This window comes from Eulemur rufifrons, chromosome 29 (assembly GCF_041146395.1).
Source record: "Eulemur rufifrons isolate Redbay chromosome 29, OSU_ERuf_1, whole genome shotgun sequence".
Taxonomy (NCBI): domain Eukaryota; kingdom Metazoa; phylum Chordata; class Mammalia; order Primates; family Lemuridae; genus Eulemur; species Eulemur rufifrons.
The window spans coordinates 15,422,941-15,442,969 of record NC_091011.1 but is presented as its reverse complement, the minus strand read 5'-3'; the positions used below and the strand labels follow the sequence as shown (position 1 = coordinate 15,442,969).

The 20,029-nt window shown below is 37.8% G+C and overlaps 1 protein-coding gene across 2 annotated transcripts in view; it reads left to right on the top strand.

Annotated features, from left to right (window-relative positions):
* RALA (RAS like proto-oncogene A) overlaps window positions 1-20,029 on the top strand; it is a 77,039-nt gene that overhangs the window by 19,809 nt on the left and 37,201 nt on the right. The window contains exon 1 of one of the 2 annotated variants that reach the window (XM_069461744.1): window positions 5,109-5,200. The exons of the other annotated variant lie outside the window; for it this stretch is intronic. The gene's annotated coding sequence lies outside the window, so the exon portion shown is untranslated. Of the gene's footprint in view, window positions 1-5,108; window positions 5,201-20,029 lie in introns of those variants that run through there. 2 annotated transcript variants of the gene reach the window in all.

Sequence of the window (20,029 nt, the reverse complement as noted above, 5' to 3'; positions counted from 1 at the left end):
TTTAGGTTCAGTCTATTATGTATTTTAATGGCTATCATAGTTGAAATAGATGCCACGTAAAGATACATAGATCAAAATGGGAGAATTACGTTTTTGGCTGGGTTTCCTTAATAATAATAATCCTCAGTTTTGAATTTCGTTGAACAATTAAGTCTAGATCTTTAATGAAATTTGGCTTGCTGATTTCCATTTTCCCTGAGGTCAATCAGTTCTTAAAAACTCATCAGATGTGCTCCTCTTTTGTTTGTTTTGTATTTCTAAGAAATGTATTCAAAATCCAGTGAAACTGTAGATTTCAAACAACTTTCAACTTGGTTTTCAGGTAAGATTATCTTTCAAAGGGGGCACATTTTACACATTTACATTTAGAGTAGACAAAGCTTGCCAGCTCCTGGTCTATCCACTGTCTTAATTGCTGTAGATTTATAGTAAGTCTTGCTACTCAATAGAGCAGGGGTCAGCAAACATTTTCTTAAAGGGCCAAATAGTAAATGTTTTAGGCTTGCAGGCCACGTGATCTCTGTTGCAACTACTCAGTTCAGCTACTGTAACTAGAAAACAGCCATAGACAATACAAAAACAAATAGGGGTGCTATGTCCCAGAAAAACTTTATTTATAAAAACAGACAGCCTAGTTTGCCAAACCCCTGCTTACTCTGATGTGTTCTTCAAGATTGTCTTAAGTGTTCTTGCTTTTAGCATTTACATGCAAATTTTAAAATCAACTTACCAATTTCCACAAAAAACCCTGCTGGAGTTTTTATTGGGATTGCATTGAATCTATAGATAAATTTGGAGAGGATTGACATTTTTACAATAATGAGTGTTCCAGTCCATAAACACGATCTAAAGTGTTATTTAGGTCTTCCTTAAGTTTCCTCAGCAATGGCTTATGGTTTTCTATATAAAGTTCTTTGTAGTAACCGTCCTCCAAAAGATAATTTGCCTCTTTGCGTTCACAGCGTTGTATGGTTCTTCTAACAATGAATAAGGCTGACCTATGGAATCGAAAGGATATTTGTGAATTGACATTGTGTGACTTCCAAGGCTAGGTCATAAAAACCATTGTGGCTTCTGCCTTGTTCTCTTGGATCACTTAGTCTGAAGGAAGCCAGCTGTCATGTTATAAGGACATTCTATTAAATAGCAGCCCAGTAGAGAGGCCCACGTGGTGAGGAACTGAGGTCTCCTGCCAACAGCCACATGAGTGAGATGTCTTGAAAGCAGATCCTCCTGGGATAATATATATGACTCTTGGAATTACGCAGGCTGATATGATGGTGTTGTGAATTGAGTCAAAGAGATTGAGAAAAGCAGCTGGATTTGAAAAACTAAGGAGGTGGAATATATATGACTTGGGATTGATTGCACATGAAGAGTTAGAGAGGGGGCATCAAGAGTAGCTCCAGTGGGGTACAGTGGCTCACACCTGTAATCCTAGCACTTTGGGAGGCTAAGGTAGGAGGATTGTTTGAGACCAGGAGTTCGAGACCAGCTTGAGCAAGAGTAAAGCCCTATCTCTACAAAAAATAGAAAAATTAGCTGGGTGTGGTGGCACACGCCTGTAGTCCCAGTTACTTGGAAGGCTGAGGCAGGAGGATTGCTTGATCCCAGGAGTTTGAGGTTGTAGTGAGCTATGATGAGGCCACTGCACTCCAGCCTGGGAGACAGAGCAAGACCCTGTCTGAAAAAAAAAGTAATGCCAAAGTTTCTGGTGTAGGTACCTGAGCCTGAGTGAACCATTCATTGAAATGGGAAATCTAGGAGAAATAACAGGTTGTTTTAATTATTTTCAGTTTGAATTGTCTGTGAATATCCAAGTACATACAAGCAATAGCAGTTAGAAACAGGTGTGATCTATTCACATCTCCACTCAGCTGACCATTGATACTGAATTTGGGGGCAAGATACATAATCACTTGTGTTTTGTGTCCTATTTTTTTCATCTGTCTGATGTCCAATTTATAGATCATTTTGATAAAAACTATAAAATATTAAAAGACAGGCATTCATTTACAAATTTTAACTTCCTTTCCTTTAAAAATTAGCAGGAATATCCTAAGTTTATATTGAGAAATATAACTGAGTATTCCTATTAGCTTCGGGTATTATGGTGCACTGGAAATAATGTAAGTTTGAAGTTTCATAGCCTTGTATGTGAATTCCAGTGTGGACATTTATTAGCTGTGTAACCTTGGACATGTTTGCAATGGACTGTTTATATCCCACCAGAATTCATATGTTGAAATCCTAGAGCCCACGGTAGTGGTATTAGGAGTTGGGGCCTTTAGGAGGCAATTAGGTCATGAGGGTAGAACTCTCATGAATAGGATTGGTGCTGTTATAAAAAAGGCCCCAGAGAGGTCCCTTACCCCTTCTACCATGTGAAGTTACCGTGAGAACACAGCCATCTAGGAGGAAGCAGGTCTTCAGTAAACACCAAATCTGCCAGCACCTTGATCTTGGACTTCACAGCCTTCAGAACTGTAAGAAATATATTTCTGTTGTTTGTAAGCCACCCACTCTATAGTATTTTGTTATAGCAGCCCATGGACTATGGCAATGTTATATAACTTAGGGGGGGCAATTATAAAAATATGTATATAAAGAAAGAATGAAAATTTCTGCCTACTCTCCTAGGTTATTGTTAATGCCTGAGAGATAACTTTTTAAAGTATCTAGCATAAAGTCTTGGACATTAAAGCCATTAAATAGGTGTTTCACTTTGTTTCACCAACTTGTCAGTTGGTATTACACTTCTATACAGGATGACAATTCTTTTTAGGAAGTCAGACTTATACTTCCCTATCAACACATCTTTATGGAAGCTGATATCATGTAAGCCTTTGAAGTCATTTACAAAATTTTGAAATTGTTTAGATTTTAAAGAGGTCCAGGCTCTGGGTTTAGTTCTCTGATCTTACAGATCTGAAAACCATGGATAGTCTTTAGAGGTTTGTAAGTGGCAGAAAACCAAAATCTTTAGAGGCTAGTAAGTAGTAGAACATAGGTCTATTGACTCATATTCTAGTCCTCTTTTTGCTGTAATGTGTGCTCAGTCACTGTCCAGGATAATGGCAATATAACAGTAAATTTACTAGACAAAAATCCCTGTCCTCATGGATCTACAGATTCCTAAAGGATGTGAGGGAGTGAGCCATGTCCTTATCTTCCAGGAGAAGGAATGGCAGAATGGCAAAATAATTTAGGACCATTATAAGACTTTTATTCCCACTGATTCTCAGTGATACAGAAAGTCATCTTAGGGATGGCTATATTTTGAGAGTAGAGCTGACAAAATTTACCAGCAGATGAGGTATAGGCTGTGAAAGAAAGTTAAGAATGACTTCAAGGGTTTTGGCCTGAGAAACATGAGGAATGGGATTGCCATTTACTGATAGAGGGAAGGCTAAGAGAGAGGGCAGTTTGGGTAGATGAATGAGTTGAATTTTGGACAGTTTGGAGTTTAGACAGTTAAGTTAAAGGTGCCTATTAGACAACTAGTTTTAGATGTTAAAAAGGCAGTTGAATATGAATCTAGTGTTCAGGAAGAAATGAAATCTGGAGGTATAAATTTGGGTGTCATTTCCCATATAGATGATATGCTGAGTGCAATGGTTTGAATGTTTGTGTCTCCTCTAAAATTCATGTTGAAACTTAATCCCCAATACAACAGTAATAAAAGATGGTCCCTTTAGGAGGTGTTTAGGCCATGAGGGCAGAGCCCTCATCAGTGGGATTAGTGACTTTATAAAAGGGCTCAAGAGAACTAGCTAGGCCACTTTTTGATTTTCTACTGTTGCATATGAGGACACAGCATTTGTCCCCTTTTTCCCTTTTGTCCTTTCCACCACATGAAGACCACACTGTTGGTCACCTCTGGAGGATGCAGGAACAAGGTGTCATCTTGAAGCAGAGTAGCAGCCCTCACCAGACACAGAATCTGCTGACACCTTGATTTGGATTTCCAGCTTCCACAACTGTGAGGAATAAATTTATGTTCTTTATAAAATTTCCCAGTCTCAGATATTTTGTTATAACAGCACAAACAGCTTAAAACACTAAGTGTGATCATGAAGGGAATAAGTGTAGATAGAAAAAAGAGATCTAAGCTAAATCATGAGATCCACCAATATTTGGAATGAGGTGGATGGAAAAGAAACAGCCATAGAGATTTGTGAAAAACCAGGTGATTGTGGTATTGTGGAAATCAATCAAAGAAAGTGTTTTAATAAAGAGGAATAATCATCTAGGTCAACTACTACTAATAAGTGATGTATAGTGAAGATTGAAAATTGGCCATTGGATTTAGCAGTGTGAAGGTGACTTTAACTAAAGCCCAAGAAGAGTAGGCTTGGGAGAGGATAAGAGGAGCAAAGTCAGAGACAGTGGGTTTGAGAAACAGAAGTAGGGTTCAGAGTTTTTGTTTTGTCTTCTAAGATAGGAGAAAAAACATATTTAGATCCAGTAGGGAGAGAGACAAATTGATGCATTGAAAGGGGGAAGATTTTCTGGAGCAATGTCCGTTGAGTTGGCTAGAGGGAATGGGATCTCCTGCATGAGTGTAGGCATCATGTTTACTAGGATCTTGTTTGATTTTATTTATAGCAGGGGTTGGCTCACCCCAACTCTGGAGCCAGATTCAGCCTACTGCCTGTTTCAAAATAAAGTTTTATTAGAACACAACCACACTGATTCATTTAGGTATTGTCTATGGCTGCTTTCAAACAGTGGTGGCAGAGCAAGTAGGTCCTACAGAGAAGCGTAAAATATTTACTACAAAGAGTTTGTCAACCCTAGATTTATAGTAATTAAATAAATAGGATGAAATTTAAGTGGGAGAGAGAACTGAACATTTTGAACAAGGTATTCAAATACCTTCTGGTTTTGGTCAAACCCTGAACCTTGAATTTGGAGCAAAATGATTTGCAGCCTGGGTACTTTTTTTAAGGTGGGTTCTTGGACGGGGCCGTAATCCTGATAACCATTGTCTTAGTCCATTTTGTGCTGCTGTAACAAAATACCACAGACTGAGTAATTTATAAAGAATAAAAATTTCTTTCTCACAGTTCTAGAAGCCGAGGCGTCCAAGATCAAGGTGCCAGCAGGTTCAGTCTCTGGTTCCAAGATGGTGCCTTGTTGCTGTGTCCTCCAGAGAGGAGGAATGTTGCATCCTGACACAGCAGAAGAGCAAGAGAGGGTGAGAAAGCAAGAGGGGGGACAAACTCATCCTTTTATGACAGTATTAATCCCACCCATGAAGGTAGAGCCCTCATGGCCTAATCACCTCTTAAAGGTCACACCTCTTAATACTGTTAAAATGGCGGGCCGGGTGCAGTGGCTAACGCCTGCAATCCTAACAGTTTTGGAGGCGAAGGCCGGAGTATTGCTTGAGTCCAGAAGTTCAAGACCAGCCTGAGCAAGAGCGAGACCCCATCTCTACAAAGAAAAGGAAAAAATTACTGTTACAATGGCAGTTAAATTTCAACATGAGTTTTGGAGGGGACAAACATTCAAACCATAGCAGCCATTTCCCCTCCAAATACAAATTCTTGCTAATAATTCCCATATAAGTTCAACAAAAGCACTAACTGTAGGTATATGCTTTATAACACTTATATTAGTTTTTAAATAGGACCATAATAGGGCTGCTGAGTTGAGGGTCCATCAGCTTTTATTGGGTTCTCAAGGGGGGGACATCCTTAGTTAATTTGCAAAAATAGTTCAGTCACTATAAACATATGTTACATAAACCTCTTGGGCTGGATATAAGAATATAGCAATTCTAATGTCCTTCTAACTCCTAAACCTTGTAATACCTAGGTAAGGTAAGAAGCAAGAAAAGTTTTACAGAAGTTTGCTACTTTCTATCGTGATTTTAGTAGAGGACTATCCTATGAGAAGACTAAATTTCTTTGTAGTCAGGTCTTATGTAACATTGATATGGTTGTATTAATTTATTAAGAAAACTGCATGGGCTGAGCGCAGTGGCTCATGCCTGTAATTCTAGCACTCTGGAGGCTGAGGTGGGAGGATTGCTTGAGCTCAGGAGTTCGAGACCAGCCTGAGCAAGAGCAAGACCCCATCTCTACAAAAAAATAGAAAAATTAACTGGTTGTCCTGGTGCACACCTGTAGTTCCAGCTACTTGGGAGGCTGAGGTAGGAGGATCACTTGAGCCCAGGAGTTTGAGGTTGCTATGAGCTAGGCTGACACCACTGCACTCTACCCGAGGTGACAGAGTGAGACTCTGTCTCGAAAAAACAGCAAAAAAAACTGCATGAAGTGTCAGCTCAACACAGCAGAATTATCTCTGACAATTCCATTTTATATTTTTTAGGAGCTTTTTTGAACAGTCTTATAACAGCTAACTTAGCTTCTGAGACCACTGTTTAATTTATTCGTAATGCATAGTACATTGTACTTCCAGATAATATAACATAGCATTATAAGATACAGGAACAGTCTGACCTGTCGGCTCTGCTGGTTCTCCCTTCCTGACCATTCTTTCAAGCAGGGATTCTTAAGTAGGGCAACTATTCCTCAAAGTCGTTATCTATAGTAATTTCTTTTTCAAATGTATACACACTAGTTATTTGCAGAAATACTGTGTTAGATGCTGGGATTACAGAACTGAAAAAGACAGCTCTCTGCTATAGAAAAGCTCCCAGTAATGAATGTAGTGAGAAGCAGTATTCAAAATTATGTCCAGAATACTGTAGAACCACACAGTCAGGTCTAGAGAGCAATTGGAAAGCGGGGAACACTGCACAGAAGAGGTTCTGTTTAAACAGCTTTCCTCATACTGAATGGGGAAAAGTTCTAAGTGTTTCCCTTAAGAACTGGAAGAAGGGCCGGGTACGGTGGCTCACGCCTGTAATCCTAGCACTCTGGGAGGCCGAGGCGGGAGGATCGTTTGAGCTCAGGAGTTTGAGACCAGCCTGAGCAAGAGTGAGACCCCATCTCTACTAAAAAAAATAGAAAGAAATTAGCTGGACAACTAAAAATATATAGAAAAAATTAGCTGGGCATGGTGGCACATGCCTGTAGTCCCAGCTACTTGGGAAGCTGAGGCAGAAGGATTGCTCTAGGCCAGGAGTTTGAGGTTGCTGTGAGCTAGGCTGACTCTAGCCCGTCTCAAAAAAAGGAAAAAAAAAAAAAAAAAAAAGATCAAAAAACAGTAGACTTTGGCGCAGATAGGGTGAAAAGGGAACACTTTTACACTGTTGGTGGGAACATAAACTAGTACAACCTCTGTGGAAAATAGTATAGAGATTCCTCAATGAACTAAAAGTAGACCTAGTATTCAGTCCGGCAGTCCCACTACTGTGTGTCTACCCAAAGGAAAAGAAGTCATTTTATCAAAAAGATGCCTGCACCCAAATGTTTATTGCAGTACAATTCAGAATTGCAAAAATATGTAATCAACCTAAGTGCCACTGAACTGATGAGAGGGTAAAGAAAATGTCATACCATATATACCATGAGTACTACTCAGCCATAAAAAGGAATGAAATAATGTCTTTTGCAGCAGCTTGGATGGAACTGGAGACTTACCCTAAGTGAAATGTCTCAGGAATGGAAAAACATACCACCTGATCTTACTTGTAAGTGGAAACTAAACAAGCGATACATATGATCATAAAGTAGTGTAATGTACATTGACAAGAAGAGGGGAGAGTAGGAGGAGGGTGAGGATTAAAAATCTACCTATCAGGTACACTGTACATTGTTCTGTTGGTGGATACATGGAAAGCCCCAAGTTCAGCATGATATAGTTTATCTATGTAACAAAAAACACTTGTACCCCCTAATTTTTTTGAAATAAAAGTAGTTAAAATGATTTAAAAAACTTTTTTGTTACCTCTGTGTACTTACTCACATCACCCTACTAGGCAAAAATGCTTTAATTGAAAACATTTTGATTGAGTTGTATGGGCTAAGAACATAATTGCTTCCTTCACCATTGAATAATATATCAATTATGGATTAAACTGGTCATCTTAGAAATAGCTAAAATTTGCATTTATGGAAGAAGAAGGAATTTAAATTTAATCAGCTCAATCTCCAACCCCCTTTGGTTTCTCTGTTTGAATTATTTGATGAGAGCTTACAGACTATTCATTCCATTTTGGACAGTGGTGCATATTCAGAAAGATGCTGCTAATGAACCAAAATCTGCCTTTTTTTGGTCTTTTCCTCAGTAATTTTAGTTTTAAATTCTAAAAATTGTCTTCCAGTATGTGGCTTACTGTTTTTAAACTTTTAAAGAGTAGTTTTTAATTGTGATGTAGTCCATTTTATCTATTTGATCTTTTATGGATTTTGCTTTTGATATTGTATCTAAGAAATCATTACCTAACCCAAGATCACATGCCTGATCCTATGCTTTCTTCTAGAAGTTTTGTGGTTTTAGGTTTTACATGTAGGAATGCTCTACTTTGAGTTAATTTTTTTACATATAGGTATCTAATTGTTCTAGCATCATTGCTGAAAAGGCTATCCATTCTTTACTGCATTGCCTTTTGCACCTTTGTCAACAGATGCTGAAAACTAAACCACCAATGTTCATCAATAGTTGAAGGGATAAATAAATTATAGTATATCCATACCATGGAATACCACTCATCAGTAAAAGGAAATGAGCTATTGATGCAAGCAACAGGGATGAATGTCAGAATTATGCTTAGTGAAAGAAGCCAGATAGAATAGAGTACATATTGCATAGTTCCATTTATACGAAACTCTAGAAGATACTAACTAATCTGCAGTTACAGAAAGCATATCAGTGTATGGGGAGGAGATGGTTGGGAGAGGGAGGGATTATAGGTGAACAAGGGCAGACTTTTTTTTTTTTTTTTTTTTTTTAGAATTCTCTCTTTGTTTTGATGGACAGACTTTTAAATGTGTGCAATTTAATCATATGTTATACCTCAGTAAAACTATTATAAATAAAATTCTAAAATAGAATAACATAGTGATTAGATAAACTTTCAATAACCGAGGTTTTTCTTTTCCCATTTCTTAATCATTTCTTCGAACTGTAACTCTAGTTTATTATTCATATTAAAAAGGTATATGGATCTGAATATAGCATGTGGAAAATATTGTGATCATTGTAAACTCCCTTCAAGTATACCTTTTGTTTCTTTATGCAAGTTATGTCATACCATTCCCCACAGGATCTGTTAACCTTCCTTAGTACCATTGTTCAGCTACCTGCAAATCCACTTTGCTTGTTATTAAACCTGGACTTCCCCAAATTGTCTACAAATATTTCATTAGTAGAAATTGCATCGGGATCAGTGCATATAAGGATTAAGGGGAGAGGACTGAAAAGGAAATGATCAGGGGCAGATCATACGCGGAGACAGTATTAAGGAATTTAGATTTGAACCTTTGAGCAATACAGAGTCTTTGAAGAATTTTAAACAGCTGTGCCAAACAAATTTCAGTTTTTTTGTGAAAATAAAAAGCAGGCAATATTAACATAAGGGACTGTGTATCAATCCCTTCGGTATTTTTTTTTGGAGTGTCAGGGTCGAAACCCCTATTCTGATATCTTAAACTTAGTCCTATGCTTTGTATTAATACGTTATATAGTTGCATCCTGTCAACTGAAATGTAACTAGCAATTCAAAATTAAGAATTTCCAGGTTTTCTTGCTTCTGAGTGTTTCTTGGGTTTATCATAGTGACAACTATATCTAGGCCTAAGAATTTAGTCTACTGGCATTAAACAAATACAGTCCTTATCTATTCATTCTTGCTGTTTCTCAATTTAAAATCTTATAAAATGGCATCTAAGAGCTTTGGTATTTTATTTTTCTACCTTTGAGACCTTTAGAGTCAAGGTTCACTGATTTGGGATGACTTATGATTCTCTGTGAGGCCACCTTTGATTCATGACAGCAGCAAGAACTGACAAAAGAAAAAAACGTAATTTATGAGTTGCAGCCAATTACCTGGCAACCAGAATGCTTTGTTGTTAGAAGAGAGTCTATTGTAACAAGTCTCCTTGTCATCATATAGCACCTGTCCCTGGGCAACCAAGACCATGTTTTTGAACATCTGACATAACAGGAAATTACTAGGTACAGTGTGCTTAATCCTGCAGGAAGTTAGTTAAACTCAGGTTCATATAGTTATACTCAGTCTTCCAGTATAACATTGATGAATGTGGAAGCCCATAAGTGGATACCAGTTAGTTACTAAGTAAAACAGACGTGTTCAGCCTATCCCTGGAGCTGAACCTTGGATTTGGGGATAGAATGAATGAGGGTGAAGGATGTTTGCTTTAAAAATACCTTGTGAGTCTGCAGTGATTGTACATGTGTCTGACTACACTGGGGTAAATATGTAGAATTTCCTGGATCATACCATCCTGGGTCACTGACAGTTTTAACTCCAACACAACTCTCTGTGGAACTTCTTACAAGTGATGTAACTCTTTTTGAGCCTTTGATTTCCTCACATGAAAAATGAAGGGCTTAGATTATTTTAAGGTTCCCTTCTGTGGTTCTTCAGTTTCATTATATTTACTTGACTTAAAAAATCATGCAGTGAAAATTCTAGCTAAAAATGAAAGCAACTTGTAAAAATCATATTGCATTATAAAACTGGAAGAAATAGAATAGTGTATTAAAGGATATTTTATTAGAGAAGGTCCCCAGGAAAATCCTGCTTTCTGTGGAGCTTGGACCTTCCAAACATTATCTCTTTGGTCATCCACCTGTCCTTTATATTAGTTGAAGCCTGTAAGCCTTAAATGATAATGAAATGCTACAACTTTGCTTCTGAACACTAGTTTGAATTTAGGTGCATGTGTTTAATGTTTTCCATTTTAAATGTATAATTGGCTTTTTAAAAAAATTGGAAGTTTACTTGTGCATGGGCCTGCTGCCCAGCCTATGTGATACTGGGCCATTCCTGATGACTGTACCCAGTGAGCCCCTTAGAGAGATGACATTCTTTCCCTCCTTTTCTCTTTCTCCATTCTTGATCTTAGACATGTTGGAAACAACTAAGGATTGTCCCTTCCTTGACCATGCAGGCAATTGCTAAATGTGGGGCTTGTCTTAAACTAATGTTCTCTGGTCTTCTGCTACTGCGTCAATCCATCAATAACTCCAGTGTTCTTCATCCCAGACATAATGGTTTGCACTGTGGCATCCTTGACTCTGCTCCTATTCTTTCTCAGCTGCCTCTCCATCCCTCTCACCTCCCCATGCAAAGTCTAGGGACATTTTTGCCCACCTCTTGCCTAGTGTTATCAGTACTTTCAACAAGTGTAAAGAATTTAGTAAAGCAGCTCACACCAAGTAGTATGTTCAGTAAGTATTGACTGTTTTTATAGCCTAGCCACTTTCTATTAAACTACATGAAATTGCTAGAGGGGGGTTTCTTTTCTTCTCCCTCTCCCCTCTCCTGTTCCTTTTGTAGAGATGAGGTCTCACTATGTTGCCCAGGCTAGTCTTGAACTTCCAGCCTCAAAAGATCCACCTGCCTTGGCTTCCCAAAGTGCTTGGATTACAGGTGTGAGCCACTGCACCTGGCCTGCTGTTTTTATATGTAAAAAAAATATGTTGGCAATTTCCTATGGTTTAATTTTATAAGATATACACAGTGATGGTTCTTAACCAGAGATGTGAATCAGAAGTGTCTAGGCAGCTTTTTGCAGAATACATACACACTGTCTACATCCTAGACCAGTGAATCAGGATCTTCATGGATGGGTCTAGGGTAAATGCATTTTTTAAAAAGCTGATTCTGAGTCATACTCCTGGTTAAAAATACCTGTAAGGGAATCTTCCCTTCAGGCTATTTTTGTTTTAATGTTCTTTTATACAAACCCATGTTTTTGGTGTAGTCAGTTGTCTGATAATGAACTGAACTTGAGGGTTATGACTATAAATTACTATTACCTTAAATTTTAAGATAAGATCAAATATCAAATTTAGATTTATAAGTACTCAATCTTAGGAAGAAAAATCTAGGTGCTCCAAGATGTTTTCATGATTTTCAGGGAATTTCAAAGTCTTTTTTCCCCCTAGCTTGTAACATCACATTATGTTTTGTATAGCTTAAGATTTCGTCCTTTTCAAATACAGTTTTGCCTTTCATGAAAAAAAGAATTAATTAACAGTAGTAAGCAACCCACAATTTGTTATTAACTTAATGATAACTAAGAACTTAATTCTTAGCTCAGAATGCAGCTTACTTACCTGCATGTTCATAATTTTAATGTAGCCAAGAGGAATATGGAGGGAGTTTCTTTGAACAGCAGCTGCCTCCTTTCACTGATGGTAATGTGTGTGATATGCTCTTATTGTTAGTTAGTGTTTGGGAATCACTGGGTAAGTTGGCTTTAGTAAGCCCAAAATTATGGGCAAAATTTTTCTTTTACTTCATTGGCAACTATAGAAAAGAGTATTAAAACCCAGAAAAGAGAGTTTTGAGCTTCTTTCAACCCCTCACTATTATGTTCTCTCTCTCTAATTTGCATTTTTAAAAAATGAGTTGTGCTTGCTTTAGTGGCATACATACTTTTTTGAAATACAGAGAAGTTTTAGTGTAGCTCCTGTACAAAAATTATAATCAAATTTGTGAAGCATTTCATTAGAAATACATGTTTATATATACACATGTACACTTTCAAGAGGACAGCCTCTAGTGTTTAGCTCAGAAGAATTTTTATTAGAAAGAAATACTGAATTTTATCTAATGCCTTTTTTCCCTTTTGCATTGATTATATCAATTTTCTCATTGAGCCTATTCATGTGATTGTATTTTATAGCATTCTTAATATTAAGCCAATATTGCATTTTTGGAATACATTTGATCCCTTGAACAGCACAGGTTTGAACTGCCCAGGTTATGCAGACTTTTTTCAATGGCATGTTTGAAAATTTTTTTGAGATCTGCAACAGTGAAAAAACTTGCCAACATACTTGATAGCCTAGAAATACTGAAAAAATAAGAAAAAGTTAAGTATGTCATGAATGCATAAAATATATGTAGATACTAGTCTGTTTTATCATTTACTACTGTAAAATATACACAAATCTATTATAAAAAGCTAAACTTATCAAAACTTACATAAGCACTTAAAGACCACACATGACACTATTTGTGGTTAAGAGAAATGTAAGCAAATGTAACGATGCAGTATTAAATAAAAACTACATAAAATTAACTTCAATACATACTGTACTACTGTAATAATTTTGTAGCCCGTCCTGTTGCTGTTGGCTCAAGTGTTGTACCTGCTTAAAATGCTGTGTAATGATAATCATCTCTGCATGAGCAGTTCATCTCTCCAGTAAATTTAGTGTTTAGTGCAATACCATAAACCTTGAATAACACCGTGGGGCCTGTACTGAGTATTGCTAGTGATGCTGGAAGTGCTTCCAAGAAGTAGAGAAAAGTCATGACATTACAAGAAAAAGTTGAATTGCTTGATATGTACCAGAGATTGAAGTCTGCAGCTCTGGTTGCATGTCATTTCAAGATAATGAATCCAGCGTAAGGACGGTTGTAAAATTTTAAAAAATGGAAATTCATGAAGCCATTGCCTCAGCTACACCAGCAGGCACAAAAACCTTTGCTTTTTGTGAAATACCTTTTTATCTCATATTGAAACTACAACTTTTTTGTGGATACAGGATTGCTCGAAGAAAGGCATACCTATAAACGCTAATCTGATTTGAGAAAAAGCAAAATTATTATATGACGACTTAAAGCAAAAGGAAGATGAAGAATCTAAAGCTGGAGAAATTAATGCCAGCAAAGGAGGTTGGCTTTAAAAAATCAAGATAACAGAAGCAGCAGACAAGTTCCCAGATGCCATTAAACAAATCATTAAGGAGATTGACTGATGACTTGGTATATAGAAAAAAAAAATCACTGAGGAGAAAGAATATTTGCCTGAACAGGTTTTTAATGCAGAGAAAATTGCCCTATTCTGGGGGGGGGGGGGGGAAGACCACAAAGGACATTTATTAGTAGGGAAAAGAAGCAAGCACCAAGATTTAAGGCAGGAAGGATTAGACTAACTCATACCTGCAAATGCAGTTGGGTTTATGATCAAGACTGTCCTTATTTATAAAGCTGCTGACCCCTGAGCCTTAAAGGAAAAAGATGAACACCAGCTGCTAGTTTTTTGGTTGTACAACAAGAATGCCTGGACAGTGAGAATCCTTTTTCTTGATCTCTTCCACCAATGCTTTGTCCCTGAAGTCAGGAAGTACCTTGCCAATAAGGGACTGCCTTCTAAAGTTCTTTTTATATTGGACAATAACCTTGACCACCCAGAATCCCAGGAATTCAACACCAAAGGTGTCTACTTGCCCCCAAACAAAATGTCTCTAATTCAGCCTCTAAATTGAGGTCATAAAGACCTTTATGGGTCATAACACACAGTACTCTATGTCAACTTTATGGAAGAAAACCCCAGTAGAGAGAACATCATGAAAGTCTGGAAGGACTACACCATTAAGATGTCGTCATTGTTATAGGAAAAACCCTAGAAACCATCAATCCCGAAACAATAAATTCCTGCTAGAGAAAACTGTGTCCAGTTGTTGTGCGTGTCTTTCCAGGATTTACAACAGAGCCAATCAAGGAAATTATGAAAGAGATTGTGAATATGGCAAAAAAGGTGGAGGGTAAAAGGTTTCAAAATATGAATCTTGGAGGAATTCAAGAGCTAATAGACACCATACCAGAGAAATTAACAGAAGATGACTTGATGGTGTTGAATGCTTTTGAACCATTGCCAGATGATGAGGAAGAAGATGTAAAGCAAGCAGTGCCAGAAAACAAGTTGACATTAGATAATCGGGCAGAAGGGTTCTGATTATTTGTAGTGAAAAAGTAGTCAAAAGACTACTTTGACTTCTGTTATGACATCGACCCTTCTATGATATGCACTGAAACTAAAACAGACAGTGGAAGGAGTAGAAACATTTTTAGAGAAATGAAAAGCAAAAATTGAGACAGAAATTGCCATGTATTTCCATCAAGTTATACCAAGTGTGCCTGCCTCACCCTCCACCTCTTCTGCCTTTGCCACCCCTAAAACAGCAAGACCAACTCTTCCGCCTCCTCCACCTCCTCAGCCTACTCAACTTGAAGATGACAAGGCTGAAGATTTTTATGAGGATCTACTTCCACTTAATGAATAGGAAATATGTTTTTTCTTCCTTATGATTTTTCTTAATAACATTTCCTTTTCTCTGGCCAGGCACAGTACCTCATGCCTGTAAGTCTGGCATTTGGGAAGGCAGGAGGATTGCTTGAGGTCAGGAGTTCAAGACCAGCCTGAACAACATAGCAAGACCTTGTCTCTACCAAAACATTTTTTTAAAAATTAGCTGGGCATAGTGGTGTGCACCTGTAATCCCAGCTACTTGGGAGGCTGAGGCAGGAGGAGGATCACTTGAGTTCAGGAGTTTGAGGCTTATTTGCAGCACTGTACCCCAGCCTGGGTGACAGTGTAAGACCCTGTCTCCAAAAAGAGTACACCAAAAAACCCATTTTCTTTTCTATAGCTTGCTTTAAGAATACAGTATAGGCCGGGCGAGGTGGCTCACACCTGTAATCCTAGCACTCTGGGAGGCCAAGGCGGGTGGGTGGATCGCTCGAGGTCAGGAGTTCAAGTCCAGCCTGAGCAAGAGCAAGACCCCGTCTCTACTAAAAATAGAAAGAAATTATATGGACATCTAAAAATATATATAGAGAAAAATTAGCTGGGCGTGGTGGCACATGCCTGTAGTCCCAGCTACTCAGGAGGCTGAGGCAGGAGGATTGCTTGAGCCCAGGAGTTTGAGGTTGCTGTGAGTTAGGCTGATACCACGGCACTCACTTTAGCCCAGGCAACAGTGAGACTCTGTCTCAAAAATAAATAAATAAAATAAAATAAAATAAAAAGAATACAGTATATAATATATATAATATCCAAAATATGTGTTAGTTGACTATGTTATTGGTTAGGCTTCTGGTCAACGACAGACCATTAGTAGTTTAAGTTTTGGGGAAGTCAAAAGTTATACATGGTTTTTTTGACTACAGGGGAGGGGGAGTTTGGCACCCCAGACCCCCATATTGTTCAAGAGTCAACTGTATAACACACTAAACTGTAATGGATTATTTTTTTACTGAGAGGTAAAATTCAGGTGTTGGTATTTTATGAAATTTCTATGTTCATAAATGAGATTGTAATGTAGGTTTTTTTGGTGTGATTATTGCTAACGACACTGACTTTATAAAATGATTTGGGAACGTTTTCTGTGCTACCCATAAGATTATCTTTTTATGTCTAAAAAAAATTGCCTCTGTTTCTGGTCCCCAAGCCTTGAAGTTCATTCTTATCAGTTTCTTTCATAGTGGTGGTAAAGTTAAGATGGTAAACACTTAGGATCTGGATTTTTTTTTTAAATCCTGACTTCATATCAATAGTGTAACCTCGGGCACATTTTTAAAGCTCTATATAGCTCAATTTTCTCACCAATAAAATGATAGATACTAGAATAATATTGTTTTGAGGGTTTCTTGATATAATTAAGTACATTATTCAAAAAGTGACACAGAACAAGCACTCATTAAATAGAAAGATTATTTTATCTCAAAGCTATTGTCCTATCCAGATATTATGATTTTTTTCATCTCCTTTTTTTCCTTTCTTTTTTCTGCTTCCCTTGGAATTTTCCTCTCAGCTTCTAGAACCATATGATTGGTTGGAAGCTTTGTATAAGATAGTCCTAGAAGAAGATAAAAATCCAAAAATATTAATACTGGGTGATAGGGCCATAGAGGTGACACTTTCCATCTTTGAGCTCCAAACATATATGATAAACTTAATTGTTAATACTCGGTTGTCTTAAACATAATTTCTGGTCATCTATTTGTTATTTTCATTGCCAGAGGAACTTCTGTAATTTAAAAAAAAATGACATTTCAGTGCCTTACTTTTATACAGTAAGTGTCTTATAGTACACACCAAGAGGTTAACCTGACTGGGTAGGTGTGTGGTGCCATGTATAGCAAGTCAGAATTTCAGAGGTTACTAGTTTGTCCCTACTTTCTTTTGAAACTGCTTCCTGTTATTCCTTAAACAGTATTGGCTGTTCACCCAACAATTCCACCAAGTAGGAATTCAGCAGGTGGTCTATAAAAGAGCTGTAGTTAATTGGCACAAAGGGGATCTTTGTTGCTGTAGAGTCAGTCCTTGGCTTCAAATTCCTGGTTTGTAAAAATAATTTCAGTACTTAATTTTCAGGCCCTCAGCTGATCAATACGCCCTCCTGTAAATTTTGAGTGTTAGCCAACTTGTCCTAATGCTATGAAGAAAACATTTTGAGGGGGAAAGAGCCCATTTCAGCCCTCTCCTAGAGCAGTGAAGACTGCTGGCTCTCTTTTCTCATCTCTCCCATTTGTGCCTCACTCCCACTCCTTTTTTATGCCAGATATTGCCTAATGTTAAACTTTGTCTTTATTTATGATTCTGTGGTCATCCATATCAGGAAGCTGATTTGTTCTTAAATTTGCTACTGAATAATGGTATTCTTTAGAACCCAGACTAATTCTAATTGGGTATCTTTGAAGTTTTTATAGTTTCTAAATTTGAAAATATTTTGAGGTTCAAAATCAAGTCAACTCAGGGTTTTAATTCAAGTTTATAGTGAAAGCCAATAGACTAAATTCATGTGTCTATCTCCTCTTATCCCCATCTCCCTGTAAAAAAACGGGAAACAGTAATTTACAGACAGAAATCTGTAAATCTATAACAACACTGAGAATGGGAGCAGATGGAGTGATCATCAGCAAAGCAGAGACTTTGCAGGTTCTGAAAGACAGAAAACAGATGGCATTGATTGATGAAACAGGGTGGAGAAAGCCCCACCCAGCATACCCGTGAGGGAAGGCTTGAAGTGGAATCAACTCTGCCCCTTTGAGTCCTGAAGAGACTTTAAGCAGTGAGTCAGTAGGAGCAGAGAGCAGAAGAGATGATAGGACATGCTATTAATTTTTTTTTGTTTTTTTGAAACAGTCTCACTCTGTTGCCCGGGCATCAGTCAGCCCAGCTCATGGCAACCTCAGACTCATGGACTCAGGCAATCCTTCTGCCTCAGCCTTCCAAGTAGCTGGGACTACAGGCATGTGCCACCATGCCCAGCTAATTTTTTCTATATATTTTTAGTTGTCCAGCTAATTTCTTTCTATTTTTAGTAGAGACGGGGTCTCACTCTTGCTCAGGTTGGTCTCGAACTCCTGAGCTCAAACGATCCTCCCTCCTCGGCCTCCCAGAGTGCTAGGATTATAGGCGTGAGCCACCGCGCCCGGCCAGACATACTATTAATTAAAGAAGTATATATGAAAAGCTAACTGGATATTCTACCCACACACCCAACCCATACAAAGATAACAACAACGTTGATTCCTATGCTAATTTTGGAAATCTATTTCCCAGAAAATTTCTTTTTGAACTCTTAGCATGGGAGGACTAGGAGTTCTAATGAAAGTGTTAGCACCCAGGGTGTAAACTCTCCTTGTTTTGATATTTGGAGAAATAACCTGTCAACCAGTTCCTTGCCCATGAACCCTAAAGTGAAGCATATCCATTAAAATGCCACATAAACCTGATCTGCTATGGGAAGTAGATCTACCCAACAACAGAGGAAACCTGCTACAGTGGACTGGGAGAACAAGAAAAAAGAAAGCCAAGCCAATGATGACATGAAATTATGCAAAATATGATACATGATACTATTGCCAGAGGAGTAAAGGATATGAACAAGCAATTCACAAAATATATAAATACTACACAGAAAAAATGTTCACCCTCTTTAAGTAATCAAAGACATAATTAGAAATAACAGATCTTTTTCACAGTATGTAATTAGATTTTTGAAAAGAATACCCATTGCTGGGAAGAATATTGTGAACAGTTGTATGTGCTAGAGTACAGTGCTTTTGAAAAGCAGTTGGACAATATGTATAATAAGCCTTAAACAGTCCATTCATTCATTTTTCATTTATTAGACTGTCTCATGGAAAGCACTTTAAATGCAGAAATAGATGGTCATCCGTTATAATTTTGAAGAATTCAAAACAGCACTAATGTCTTACAGGATTTGGTAAGTAAACTGCTCTACATCTACAGGGTAATATATTACATAGCCATTAAATATTAGTTATGAAGTCAATGAAACAATATAGAAAAGCAAGTGTGACTTAAAAGGAAAGGAATGCAGAAGGCAAAATGGTGTATTATAGTTTAATACCCGCTCTCCCTTCCCCCCTCCCTCCATGTCTGATCTTGATTCTGAGATCCTTGAAGTCAGGGATCCTGACTTGCTCATCTGTATACTTACCCTCCAGCCTCTCCCAATGCCTACCATAGTACCTTACTCACAATAGATATATGTTGATGCAGAATATGGGCATAGGAAAAAGAAAAAGGAAATCCAAAGCAAACCAAAAGATCAGAGAAGCTACTATGCAAAGAGATAATTTACTAATGAAATATGTATTAAAAAGTAGAATTTAATAAGTGTCTTCATGTAAACTAGAGGCTATACTTAGATTCTTCTTTTTATTTTTTATTTTATTTTATTTTTTGAGATAGGGTCTCACTCTGTCACCCCAAGGCAGAGTGCAGTGGCATCGTCATGGCTCACTGGAACTTCAAACACCTGGGCTCAAGCAATCCTCCTCCCTCAGCCTCCGAAGTAGCTGGGACTATAGGCATGTGACACAACACCCAGCTAATTTTTTTATTTTCAGTAGAGACAGGGTCTCACTCTTGTTCAGGCTGGTCTGGAACTCCTGAGCTCAAGCAGTCTCTCCCACCTCGGCCTCCCAGAGTGCTAGGATTACAGGCATGAGCTACCATGCCCAACCAAATGCTTCTTTTTATTTTATTTTATTTTAATCAATTGCAGTGACTTTAGTGGCTTTTCAGACCCCCAAAAAGAGTCTCTTTTGATGTGGCTGTCACATAGTCAGCCATCTTCACCATGGAGTCCTAAT